Here is a 12,646-nt window from a genome sequence, read left to right on the forward strand (position 1 = left end):
GCAGTAGGAGTCCAGCCTTGCAGTTGACAGATCTAGGTTAAGTCCTGTCGGGGAGGAAAAAACCTTTTTCTCTACCCTCCTAGGTTCTGTAGCTAGAGCCCTGGAAATCAAACTGAAAAAAGACAATTTAGCAAGAGAAAAACATTGTTTATTAATATATGCAGCGTGCATATACACGGGAGAAACTCGATAATGAGTGACTCAAAGGGATGGTTAGAACTTGGGGCTTAACATAGCATCTTAGCAAAGAACAATTCATTTGTAGAGAAGTGATAAGACAAAAGAAAAGGAGTTTAGGCTTTTGGGGGTGGCAAACTGTGAGAAGGTAAGTATATCGGAGAAAATGAACAGAAGAAGAGGGCTACTTTAGTAAGGTTTGTCATGTAGATTCCTCTTGATGCCATGTCTGTCCTGGTAAGAGCCTAGAGTCCAAGAGTCATCCTCCTCTTCCTGCCATGGGAGAGGGAGACACCTTTATAAATGAAAATTAATGTCCTGCTCTTAGCCAGATGGGGGGCGGCAGATAGCTGTTTTTTTCCCCCTGCACCTGCTGTTTTGTAATTGCCTTCAGCTCAAAACTATTCTTATGCCAAAGTAGCATATTTGGGGCTGGCATATTTCACTCCCCTTCATTCCTGACTCCGCCAGCTAAGTGGCCTTCATCAGCTTACCCAGCCTCTCTAAGCCTCAGAGAGGCTTATAAAATGGGTTCAATAAGAGTATTTTCTTCTTCATAGAGCTGTGGTGAGGATTAAATGAAATATTACACATAAACTTTTTTTTAATATACAAGCGTTTATTTTAATTCCTCCTATGTGAAGGTTCTTATTTTTGGAGAACAGCAAGACATTTTATTATCCACTCTTTCCATTCTTTAAAGGCTTCCACAGGCTTTGGCAAATTCACATTATCCTCATGACATGTTTCAGAGTCACTCCAGGTATGTCAGAGATCCATCATCCACCCATCTCACCCACACTTTGGATCTTCCTGTAATCTTGAAGCCAATAGCACCCTGCAACTTGCATAAACAAATAGGGCAGAGGCTGAGGGGGTGCAGGTCAGCTTCTTCCAAATGGTTGGAGACTTGCATTAAGCATGCAAGCCCCTGGCAGTGTCCGAGTCCAGAGATCTGTCCAAGCTCAGGGGTTAAATTCTTACAGGACTGAAACAGCAAAACACTAGTCACTTCAGGAGTATAATAGTTACCCAAACAGTCACTTTGAAGATATTTTCTGCAGCTTTTTCACTTTGCCTTCATAGAGTGAGTTACAAAATCACTGCCGTACCTGGCAAAGCTGAATATCCCCACACCATCTGTCAAAGAGGCCTGTCCAAAGCCAAAATTCCAGGAGTCTCTTGGGTAAAGATCTATCATTGTTATTCCCACAACACAGAAGGCATCTTCAGGTCCCTTCTTTTTTAAGAACATCAGGGTGGGCACTGCACGAATTGTAGATTTTGTGTGTTATCATTGACTCAAAAGCACCTCACCTCAGAGACAGGAGTTTTACTGTCAAGCCACAGAGAAAAGCTACACAGTAGCCCTTGAGCCATTTAATATGTTCTTCACCAATGATTCTGGTGTTTCCTAGAGATCCAAAGTGCTGTGTGTAAATACTGCCTTTCTCTGGAGAGGGTATCTTTCTGTAAAGATCACTGAAAAACTGTTCACAGCCTTGGAGAGCCTCAGGATGGGAGGTGATCCAGTCTGATTACAAATGCAAAGTAATGGGTCCAAAGAGATCACCGTCTGGCTGGAAGCCTTCGGCCGTCGAATGCTTTTCCACCAGCATCTAACTTCTCATACTGTGACGCAAGCGGTCTTTCAGTTGAGAACTGTTTTTAGCGTCTGTTCAGAGAGCTGTACTGTTGGCATCCTTAGGGAGGAAGGCCCCCATTGAGGTTTTTACTTTACAAGGACAGGCATGTCTGGGCCTGGTCGGGAAAATACTGTGCGGGGTGGATTCACCACCCTCCAGGCATCAACTGCAGCCTAGCCGCCTCCCATGGCAGCCCCTGCGTACATGCACATAAACTCTTAGGACAGAATCTAGCATAGTGTGTTATTCTGAGGGGAAGAATGGTGCAGAAGTTAAGAACAGGGACTTTGGAGTCCCATTTCCTGGGCTGGAACCTCAGCTCTGTCACTGTGTAACCTTAGGCAGATTACTTAACCTCTCTGGGCCTCAGTTTCTTCATCTGTAAAATAAAAAATATACTTCATAATGTGTTGCGTTATTTAAAACAAAGAGAGAGAGAAAGGAATGCATGTAAAGCACTTCAAATGAGACCTGGCATACAGAAGCTTTATATAAGTTTTAGCCATTTGCATTATCCTGGTCTCAGGGAAGAGGAAGTAAGCCAGCAGCAGTGACAGGTTGACAGATCCTTTCTGGCTGAGATAGTGGATCAGACAAAGCCCCTGCTGTGAGTCAGGAACCCCGAAAGTGTTCCCACCTGCCAGGCAGGGTGTGACCCTGAGCAATCTCTTTATCTTCCTGGTTTCATTTCCCCTTCTGCAAAATGTGGGGGCTGCAGGAGAGGGTCTCAGAAGGGGGGGGGCTCACATTCAATGACTGGGACAGAAGCAGAGGCAGGGACTAAAATGACAAGTCAGAAATCCAAGATGACCTTTTGGAGCACCCGAAGGTGGACCAGTGAGCAGGAATACTGGTGGCCTGGGGGCAGCCACCCGTTCACACCGCCGGGGAAGGTTGGGTGCTCAGATGAGGGACCTAATTGCTGCTTCGGTTGGAGAGGATGAGAAGCTCCATCCTCTCCCACCACCTCCACTGAACTGCTTGCCAGCGTGCAGCAGTGTGGCTCCAACAACTCCTTTTCCTTGCTCTAACTGTCTAGTTTACTGCAGAAGTGTAAAATATTCATGCTGAGAAAGGCTGGAGGAGCTTCAGTAAACGCTTCCCTGGGGCTTATCTGTGCCAGGGGCTGGGATTCAGGGGGAGAATGAACTACCTCCTCCTCCTGGGAAGCGATGCTGGGAGAAGCAGGACACGGCTCTCTAGAGGACACGATGCCAGAGAGTACCGTGAGCAGTGGTTCCTTAAAGGAGGGGCTTGAGGAAAAGCCAGATGTGGCCCCAGGGAAGGGATGGAGGCCCCTGGTATGAAGGTCTTCTGAGACCACATTTCCATGGTGACTTGGAGGATCCAGGAGATAAGAGGGAGGTCTCAGCTTCCTCTGAAGGGGTTAACCTGCCAGTTGAACCAGAAAGGCGAGGATGAAGTGTCAGGGAGAGCCTTCTTTGCTGGTGGCCCCCCTGGGGAAGGGTCTTGGGCCAAGCCTTCCTAGGAGTAACCCCATGGAATGGAATCCAGTTCATTACTTTTAAAACATGCCAAGGAGAGGGCCAGGGGCTGGATCTAAAACTGAAACTAAAATGCAGTCCCTGCCCTCCCCAGTTAGGCTGAAAACACAGACCCAGACAAACCATTAAAATACAGCTTAGCTCAGTGGTAAAAGACAACAAACCACACCAAACTAAAATGTCCAGCTAGAGAGGACTGAAGTAATAACCCTTGGTGCATCCATACAGAGGAACACCAAGCACCTGTTGAAAAATGAGGCACTGGTTCATGTATTGATCTGCGGAGATGTATGAGGAACATGAAATAGAAAAAGCATTGGATACAATAGTTTGTAGCGGAAAATCCCATCATGGAAAAAGAATGTGCATGTGGCATGTGTGTGTGTGCATGCACATACTTGCCTATGCATACAATATTTCTTAGAAAAGTTCCCAAGAAATTAAATTGGTGATCTGTGGGATGGCACCAGGCTGATGATGGAAGAGGAGAACTATCATTTCTCACCTGTATCCTTTTCCATTGCTTGGATGTTTTAATCATAAACATTGTCTTAGCATGTTTGAGCTGCTATAACAGAACACCCTAGACTGGATGGCTTATAAACAACATTTGGGAGACTGGGAAGTCCAAGATGAAGGCACCAGAAGATTTGATATCTGGTGAGAGTCTGCTTCCCGGTCTACAGATGACTGTCTTCTCCCTGTGTCCTCATATGGCAGAAGGGGGAAGGCAGCCCCCTGGGATCTCTTTTGTTAAGGGCACTAATCCCATTAATGAGGGCTCCACCCTCATGACCTAATTACCTCCCAAAGACCCCACTTCCTAAGTCATCATACTGCAGGTTAGGATTTCAAAATATGAATTTTGAGGGGACACAAACATTCAGCCTATAACACATACATTATTTTAATAATTTAAAAATATTAAAAGATTTTAAAATGTGGTAAATGCACTCACAGAAATATACACGGAGCGTATATTGGGGGTACAGAAATGGGAGGTAGAAGTAGGAAGCTTTAGGAGAATTTTCCTGTGAAATTAAAGGGTTTGGGTAAGAGCTTTTGGTGAGGAAGTTTTGTGGGGTTTTCTTCTATGATGTTGAAGAGTTCGGGCAGGAAATGAAGTTTTAAGAAGTTGAGGGAGGGGATATGGAACAGGTAACCAATCCTATCAAATAAAGGAATTCTTGAAGGCCCCTAAAGCCATGACTAAATGAAAACAACAGATATTTTTAGGAGCATCAAGATGCTGGGTTACAGTTAGAACCTTAGGTCAGGACCTGAAATCCTTGGGCTTTTCACTTTAATCCTTATAACAGCCCTATCTCTAAAGATAGGTAGCATCTTTTTTTTTTTTTAAACAGATGAAGAAACTGAGGCACAGAGAGGTTAAGTAATTTGCTGGTGGGTGGTAAACTGAGTACCCCACTCAAATCTGACTGACTTCAAAGCCCATGCTTTTCCCAAAAGCTCTATAGAGATGCATTGGAACCCTCGTCTGACCATATGCATCCACAAATCCCCTGTAAACAGTGACCCAGCCTCTGCTTCACCACCAGCACTTCATATTCAGGCAGAAGTTCTGAAGCACAGAGAATTCTTCCTAATATCTCTTCTGACACCTGTGCTGCTGTCCTTTCCTTTCAGTGGCCTTAGTTCTCCCCTCTGCAGCAGCTGTCCTTCAGTACAAAAGATACCCATTGTAACTTGTCTCTATCTTCTCCAGAACAAACATCTCTACTTCTTTAAACTTTTGATATGATGCAATTTCTAAATGCTTCATCATCCTGGTATCTCATACACAATGTTCAGCATACAACAAAAGATTACTCAACATTCAAAGAAGGAGAAAAATTAGTCAATAAAAATAAACCTCAAGGTGATAGAGATGGTGGAATTATCAGATGTACCAACCAGAAGTCCAACCAGGAGATAGAAAGCATGAAGTAACTTGAACAGAAAATGTTTAAAGAATTCTAAACTATAATAGGAGAATAATTATAAAGGAAAAAAAAATTGGAGTAGGGTTGGGACTCTAAAGAATAACCCAAGACTGAGGGAGAAGGATCAAGGAAGAAACACCTCGGGAGGGAGGTCTCATGAGATTCAGACTTAATTTCAGGCCACTCAAGGGTAAAAAGGTCTCTGAGTTGCCCAGGTCAGAGCTGGTTTACAGTTGGTGCAAAGTAGAAAACACTTACTTCCAGGGTGCAGGTGGGCCAGTGCTGGTGGGGGGTGATACAGAGGGAGTTAAGGCATCAGGAGCCAACTTAGCAGCAGGGCAGTGTCAGGCCTGGGTTGTTTGGTGTCCATGTCTGGAGGGCTGTGGGAAGCAACCACCTGGGGTACAAAGAGGCCAAGGCTAGGAGACGTGTGCACAGGGGAGTCAGGATGCTGGGAGCCACTCATCGGCAGGGCAGCCTCAGGCCTGGGATTCGTATTGTCTAGATCAGGAAGTCTATAGTGACTAGTTACTTGGCTGGAACCAGTCTTGCAAGCTTGTCAAGGGACTGTGCTTCGTATGTGAGGCTGGCAGACATGCTATAAGAGTGAACAAACTAAAACAGAAGCACCGGAACCAGGAAAAAACCTCCTTCCACCTACAAAGTCCCTCCAGCTTCCTCTACTGACAAAAATTAATGTTGTGGTTGCTACAACAGAGAAATACTTAAAGGGTCTGACTCATTATCAGAAAGCAGATCATGAAAGGTTGATTTTTCTCTGAAAGGCAATAAATTGATAACTAGCATAACAGTCAAGGACTTTAAAACAACTATTATGAATATGTTCAAGGATGTAAGGGGAGAGACAAATGCAATGAATAAATAAGTGGGTAATCTCAGTAGAGAAATGGAACTTATAAAAAAGAACCAAATAGAATGAGGCATCAACATGGAGAGTAGTTAATTGATTTTTGACAAAGGATCCAGAGAAATTCAATAGGGTAAGGAAACTTTTTCAACAAATTGTACTGAAACAGCTGGATAAACATATGAGGCAAAAATGAGCTTATTACCACATGCAAAAATTAATTTGGGATAGTTTATGGTCCTAAACAGAGAAGCTTAAAATATAATGCTTCTAGGAAAAATCATAGGAGAAGATCTTTATAATCTTGAGGTAGGCAAAGATTTCTTAGACTGGACTCTGAAAACAGTAACCGTAAAGATTGATAAATTGTACTTCATCAAAATTTAAAGCTTCCCTTCATCAAACAACATCATTAAGAAAATTAAAAGGCAAACCATGGGCTAGGATATGTCTATATCCTACTTTATATTTGTATTTCATGTTCCGCAAAGGATTTGTATCCAGATTATATAAAAATTCACACATAAGTTTTAAAAACACAATAAAAAATAGTGAAAGGACTTGAATAGACACTTCACAAAGAAAGATATACAAATGGCCAATATGCACATGAAAATGTATATGGCATTATTAGTCATCAGAGAAATGTAAATTAAAACCAAATGACATATACCATTTCACACCCACTAGGATGACTAAACTTAAAAGACTGACAGTAATAATTGTTAGCGAAGATGTAGAGCAACTGGAATTCTCATAACTGTTCATGGGAATGTAAAGTGATATAACCATTTTGGAAAACAGTTTGGCTGTTTCTTATAAACATACATCTACTCTATGATCCAATAATTCCACTCCTAGGCATTTACCTAAGATAAATGAAACTATTTATCCAGATCTGTGGCCAGATATTCACAGCTACCTTATTCCTACTAGCCAAAATCTGGAAACAATCAGCTGTCCTCCAACAGGTCTATTTAGGCAAACAAATGATGGTATATTCATCAAATGGAATACTAGTCAACATTAAAAAGGAACACAATAGCAATTCAAGCAACAATATAGATAAATCTCAGAAACAGTAATTGAATGAAAGAAGTTAGAGACAAAAGAGAACATATTGCATGATTCCATTTCTGTGAAATTCAAGAAGAGGCGAAACTAAGGCAGATGATTAAAATCAGATCAGTAATTACCTGGAGGGGGTGGTCATAGACTCACCTCAAAGGGGCAGGGAATCACTTTGTAGGGTGATGGTGAAGTTCTGTACCTTGATTGGGGTGGTGATGACATGGGATTATTCATTAGACAAAACTCAATAAACTGTATTTCAAATGTCCATTTTATTTGTAAATTATACTTGAATAAATTTGATTTTATAAAGATTTATTGAGCACCTACTAGATGCCAGGTTTGTGAACTGTGAAGAAAGCATGGACAAAGAAGAAGTAGTTGAAGATACACAAGAAAAGGAATAACAGGGTCTTCAAGGAAGTGAGAAGGAGGGAGACTCCGTACCCAGTCAGCTGTGGTCAACATGGTGAACATGGAGACACGAGAATGGGGGCAATGGAAGGAGAAGCTGGTGAGAAGCAGGTGGAAGGACTATCAGGCCATGCCATGGACCCAGCTGAGCCTGGAAATCTCAAATCTCTGATCTCCCCAAGGGTAGGATTTCTCCAACATTGCTCAGTAACCTACTGGAAGGGGCAGGGAGAGGGTACAAATTTGGGGGTGTTTAGAGCATGTGGCACGGAAGGAAAAAATGATGAGTTGAAGGCATTGACAAGTAGTTGAAATGATACACGGGGGCTAACCTGGGCGGGGAAGGAAGTGAAGCCAGGAGGGGACCAGAGAGAGAAAATGAAGGCTTGAGGGGCAAATGAAGCAGGTGAGGGTGCTGGAGGCAGAAGGTCACGGTCAGGCTGTATTTAGAGCTGCCGATATCTGGTCTACTCCTCTCCCTCTTACAGACAAAACACAATTTCTCTGGCACCCTTCATTTCAGTGAATTCCACACATTTATCAAAAGCTTATTATATAGTAATCCAAACTGTCTTGGAAAGGAGAGGCTGAGTAGGTTGTCTCCACTTAGTAATAGACATTTTCTCACGAGGCTGTATTCGTACAGTGCTTGATCTGCCCAACTCGGTGGCAAACTTGACACTGCATTTTAAATGGAGAACGTAAATATCTATCCAGCATTAAAGTTCTCATAACCTTTAGCCAGCAACTTCACTTCTAAGAACTTAACTCTTCCTTGTGTGCCTGGACATGCGGGCAACAACTTCTGTACAAGGCTATTTGTTTTAATGCCATTGATAATGCCATTTGCAACTGTAGGAGGAATAACATTACCAGGAGGCTGGTTAAATGGATGATAGTACTTCCATGCAATAAAGTACCATTGCATCCATTTCAAGAAAAAGAAGCTCCTTTAGGTATTGATGTGAATGGTTATTGTTTAATATGTTGCAGTGAAAATAAGATCCCGAGCAGTGTGTATGGTGTTTTATCATTTGTGTAAAAATAAAAAACACATGTGCACTGAGAAACTGGGCACTGGGCACCCCTGGGGCAGGTCTGCACACAGGGATGGGAAGAGGACTTACTTTTTACTGTACACACCTTGTACCTTTTTGATTTTGTATTATTTTACCCTTAGAATTTTGAGGGAATAAGAGAGAAAGAGAGAAAAGTAGAGAGAAATTGAGAGACTGGAAGAGAGAGAAGGAGGTCACTTGTTAGTGTCTGGAGGACGGGGGGATCCTCAGCCTAAGAATGAAGCCCTAATGATGGCGTTTTAAGACTTGAACCCCCAGTATCCCTCAGTAATCACTGTGCTGCTGACCTTGCAAGCACCTCCTGGAGCTGTGGGAAGACATGTACCCAGCTCTAAACCACTGCACTTCAGGAGGCTGCCCTCTGGAAATGGAATTCACAAGGGATCTCTGTATAGACATCTCTCCATTACCTGGCTTCCTGGCAACCTCACCTACCCAGAAAGCGGCTAAGAATTAGAACACTCTTTGAATGACTCTGAAGTGTCACCACAGATGTCACTAAAGTTCATGCATTTCTTTGATCCTCACTCAGAGCCCATTTTCCTTTGTGGGGACCCACTCAGGTATAAAGATTATTTTAAACTGAAGACATTTGAGATACAGTAGCTGCAGAAAAAAGCCTCTTTGGAGCTTCCCTTATCTGACTAAAAGGCAGAACGTTTGGAAGTGAAGCTGCCATAAATCCCTTCTTTCGGGAAGCTTCGCTCCCAGGAGAAGGCCAATCACTCTCACCGGATGAGAAATTGCACAAATGAACTTTATCACAAACTGTCAAACCTTCCATTTATTTCCTTAAAAATCCATTTGTTTTCCATAAAAAGCCTCACTTACTCTTCCCATAGAAGCCCTTTCTCCTGTTAAGTTGGTATATAAACCTCTATTTCTAGATGTTTAGTGAACCTCTGCATCTAAATGGTCTCACACTCATATGAATAAAACTTGGGGTTTTATTTTCCCTCCTGTGAATCTGTTGTCAGTTAACTTGCAGGCCTCTGATCACTGGACCTAAACTGGCCAAGGAAAAGTTTTCTCTCTGAACACCTTCCTTGCTGAGTTTTAACCAAGTTTGGTTAACAGGTTTACAAGCCCATAGGGTAAAAAAGACAGCAAATTACAAGAGAGGGATGTTATTTCAGGTAGAAATATCCCTTCAGCTTCATGAAGTGACAGATGACAGCCTAACTGTTGAAGGGAAGACAGAAACATCTGTTAAAAAACAAAAACAAAAACAATAATAACCTCGAAGTGCAGGTCATTTGCCACTTCACACATTGTGCTGTCACGAGGGCATCTGGAGTCGCCTCCCAGCCCAGCCACTGGTGTCTGTAATCAAGGCCCTTGTTTTATTTAGCACAAAGAGCTAAATTCTCATTGGGAGTTTCTGATGGAGAAGACAGACAAGAGTGGTACATGTCAGGGAGATTTCTATATAAACCATTTTAAACCATCTGGGGGTTAAAGGGGTAAACTCCATCACCTAGAAATCTGGGCTTTTACAGAATGACTCATTCCCCCAAGGTGTCACTTCAGATAAATGGGAGAGGAGAGGTAGGTTCAGTGTTTAGAAGTTTATAAAATCACAGAATTCAGCCAAATAGACAAAGGAAGATCAGCAGCAGCTGGCCTCTGTGAGGCTCTTGACGCAGCAGGGGAGGAGTCTGTGCTGCCCAAGAGACAGAGGGGCTCAAAAACAGGGTCCAAATTCCTGCTGTGCAAAAACCTGTAGATAAACACAGTCAGTTAACTCTCTGAGCCTCTGTTTTATCTTCTGTACAATGGGAATAACAACCTCTTAAGTGCCCAGTGTTATTAAATCATTGTGGTGATTTAATTCAACTCAACACATTTTGACAAATATCTGTTGAGAATCTACTGTGTGCCCTGCCTGTTGCTACATAAGCCCTGTAGGAAACAGAAAAGTGAAAAACCTGAGTCTTTAACTTCAAAGAGTTCATAATCTTGCAGGACCAAATTAACTAACACATGGTGTGAGATCGTAGAAAATATACGTTGGTCTCTGTTCCTGATTCCTGACACAGAGCATCTGAAACCCTTGTAATTTCCCGAGTGATGGTGCTGAATTGTGTTCTAATGAGGAGAGTCTGGGTGTGCTCCTACGTGGCTCCTGGGTGAGAGGACCAAGCCATGATTAGAAGCTTAGGATTTTCGGCCCTGCCCCCATTCTGTTGAGAGGGGAGGACTGAAAATGGAGTTAATGATGGATCACGTGGATGTGATGAAGCTGCGGTAGAAATGCCAACTGTATGGGATTTGGAGCACTTCTGGGTTGGTGAACATGTGGAGATTTGGGGAGAGATGAGCCTGGATTGGAGAGGACATGGAAGCTCCACACCTTCTCCTTGCCCTATGCATCTCTTCCATCTGTCTGTTCCTGAGTTAAATTCTTTCATGATAAACCAGTAAGCTAGTAAGTAAAATGTTTCTCTGGGTTCTGTAAGCCGCTCTAACAAATTAATTGAACCCAAGGAGAGGGTTATAGGAACCTCTGATTTATAGCCAGTCAATCAGAAGTACAAGTAACAACCTGGACTTGCAACTGATGTCTGAAGTCTAACCAGAGGGTCGTTGGAACCTCCAATCTATAGCCAGTTAGTCGGAAGGGATAGGGCTGGGGGTGGGGAGAGCAGTCTTGTGGACTGAGCCCTCAGCCTGTGGGATCTGATGCCATCTCTGAGTAGATAGCATTGGAATTGAGTTGATTTATAGGACACCCAGTCGATGTCCCAAGAATTGTTTGTAGATTTTGGGAGAACCTCTGCCCCACCTCCATGCATTGAAAACTGGGTCCCAGAACATACTTTAGAGGGAAAAGTGCTTTAGAAAGGAAACCCACTTCTACAAAAGAAAAATGTTGCTACTTTTTCTGGAAGCTTGGACTTTGTAGTGCCACTCTTACTAAAGGAGCAGTGTCACTTAAAACCAAGTTTAGCAAACTAAGGCTCATGGACTGAGTCCTGCTCACAAGTTGTTTTACAGCTAAAGTCTTAGCGGAACACAGCCATGCCCGCGCATGCTGTCCATGGCTGCTTTCCCACACTAACATCAGAGCTGAGTAGTTGGTACAGAGAGTGTGGCCCAAAGAGCCAAAAACTATTTTCTATCTGGCCCTTTACAGTATGGAAATGAACAAGAGTTAGCCACTATCACTTGTGGTTGGCAGAGACATACAGGCAGGCAGAGGAGTGGGAAAGGTTTATGGCAGAAAAGGTGAAGGCTCAGGGTCCTGGGACTGGAGGCTGCAGACGTGGGGAAGTGGGACAACCTATGCGAATGGTTGAGGGTCCAGACTTGGCTTCCTCTGGTTGGTCCTAATTTGGATGCATGGACAAAATTCAGGGAAACTGTCAGTTATTAATCATATCCTAGCTGTTTGAGGCCAGTTGTCAACCAGGGTTATTTTGGCTTCCTGAGCTGGTTGCTATGTCAGATAGTTGTCTGACTTCCTACAAGTCTGACTTACAGACAGCAAGCTGGCTTCCTAGGCTGGTTACTGTAGATAAAGCATTGGTGTTCTGGGCTGAATGCTGTAGCTTATGGATCAGAGTCCTATTTTTATATAGGGTCTGGCATTGTCTGTTCATATATTCAGTCTCTCAACAAGAGTTTGCTTATTCCAGTGGTGATCATTTTATAATGTATAAAAATATCAAAATATCAAATCACCATGTTGTACACCTGAAACTAATATAATAGTACATGTCAATTATGCTTCAATAAAAATAAAAGTATATGTATACATATGTGTGTGTATATATATACACATATGTATTTTAAGTTTGCTTATTCCAGGATTTAAGGGTAAGTGTTTAAGTGATCAGGTCCTGGACACTTGAGTAAGTTACTTAAGGTCTCTGTGCCTCAGTTTCCTCATCTATAAATTGGGGATCATGACAGTTCTTACCTTGTAGGGTTTTTGAAAAAT

General features: G+C 42.8%; 1 pseudogene; it reads right to left on the reverse strand.

The window, feature by feature from the left end:
* Nucleotides 1–325: 325 nt before the first annotated feature.
* Nucleotides 326–2,384, reverse strand: LOC105079037 (archaemetzincin-2-like; annotated as a pseudogene).
* Between the last annotated feature and the right edge of the window lie 10,262 nt (nt 2,385–12,646).

The sequence above is a fragment of the Camelus bactrianus genome, chromosome 15, assembly GCF_048773025.1.
Source record: "Camelus bactrianus isolate YW-2024 breed Bactrian camel chromosome 15, ASM4877302v1, whole genome shotgun sequence".
NCBI classification, from domain to species: domain Eukaryota; kingdom Metazoa; phylum Chordata; class Mammalia; order Artiodactyla; family Camelidae; genus Camelus; species Camelus bactrianus.